Raw genomic sequence first — 1,892 nt, forward strand, 5'->3', positions numbered from 1 at the left:
TCCAGTTCTCAATTATATACATTTTAGTTATCTCCTTTGGACCCATTAATCTCTCATGTCCACTATCTCTGACCAATGGGCCCACAGCCAGTGTCCTTCCACTTGCCACCATTATCTTTCAGGCCTTCTCCTTTTTAACTATTGGTGGAAAGTCCTTCGCCTGTCTATTTAAAAAAAAAAAAAAGGATATATTCCATTCTTTGCATACAGTTTGTCTATTTTCCATAGACTGCTATGTCATTTATGTAAGGCATTGGTTCCCAACCTGGGTCCGCTCCGTGAACTCTGCCCCCTGAGGGCGGGACTAGTTGGGAACCAATGCCTTACATAAAGATATAAAGGAGCGGATATGCTTTGAGGTGAATAAAGATGCATAAAATGTTCCACTAATAATTTTATATAAAAATATTTTTGCAAAGTTTTTAAAAAAATCATATGCTTACAATGCCAAGATAAGGCAGTCAAAAATTATCTCTTATATAAAATAATTATTAAAATTTTGCGCGCACACAGTCACTTGCCCAATGTGCTTGTTGTCATAGTAACGGCAAAAGGAAAATGGCAGAGAAACGTAAATGCGGTGATTCTTCATCAGAGGCGAAGAAAAAGTTAAGACACTATGACAAAACCTACATAAATTTTGGTTTTATTGAAGGCCAAGACAAGTCTCGGCCAGAATGTGTCTTTTGTGGTGAAAAACTGGCAAACGACAGCATGAAACCAAGCAAGATGAAAAGACACCAGGAAACGAAGCACCCAGAGACAATCGGCAAAGATAAGGAATTCTTAGAGAGAAAAAAAGAGATGGCTCTGTCAAAAAGATCGACAGACATCAGAAAAGTATTCGAAAGAGCAGGTAGTAATTTACAGAAGGCCACTAAAGTTTCCTTTGAGTGTTCGCTGTTGATTGCCAAGGCAAAAAAGGTGCATAATATTGGAGAGGAGTTAATCAAACCCGCCTGCATTAAAATAGTGGAGGGACTATGTGGCCCGCAAGCAGCTGAAAAGGTTAAATCTGTCCCACTTTCTAACAACATCGTTAAAGACAGAATTGATAAAATGGCAGAAAACTGCAAAAAACAGTTGCACAAAAAGCTTAGAGATGTCCAATTTGCTATACAGCTGGATGAAACGACCACAGTAGCGACTCGGTTACTAACATAACCTTGGTTCCCTGAGAGGAGGGAACGCGTATTGCGTAAGTAGCTTACGCTATGGGAAAACTGAAACTAGCACTATTCCCAGAAAAGAGATATTCTGGCTGGGGGATAGCACGCTCTTTGCAAAATTGATTCTCAGACCCAGACATTCTAGATGACTGATAATCCAAGATCTGTGCGTCGTTAACTGACTCTCTGATTGTGCTAGGATTAGCCAATCGTCGAGGTAATTCAGTATTCGCACTCCCCGCTGTCTCAGGGGGGGAAAGTGCTGCGTCCATACATTTCGTGAATGTACGGGGGCCAATGATAGGTCGAATGGTAGTACTGTGTACTGGTATGACTGTCCCTCGAGCGAATCTCAGAAATGGCCTGTGATGAGGCGCTATCGGAATGTGAAATTAAGCGTCTTTCAAATCCACTGATAGAAACCAATCCCGGGCGAACTTGCGCGAGGATATGTTTGGTCGTTAACATTCTGAACGAGCGAAATATTAAAGCTTTGTTCAGATGTCTGAGATCTAGGATGGGGCGGAGGCCACCGTCCTTTTCGGGACGAAAGTAGCGGCTGTAAAAACCCGCCTCGCTCATAGAGGGAGGAACAGTTTCTATAGCGCTCTTCTCTATCAGTTTGAGCACCTCGGTGCGTAGAACATGTGAAACATCTTTCCTCACTTTCGTCTCGACCACCGCTGAAAAGCGGGGTGGTCTGCGAGCGAATTGAAGCGAGTA

Source organism: Xyrauchen texanus, chromosome 4 (assembly GCF_025860055.1).
Source record: "Xyrauchen texanus isolate HMW12.3.18 chromosome 4, RBS_HiC_50CHRs, whole genome shotgun sequence".
NCBI lineage: Eukaryota > Metazoa > Chordata > Actinopteri > Cypriniformes > Catostomidae > Xyrauchen > Xyrauchen texanus.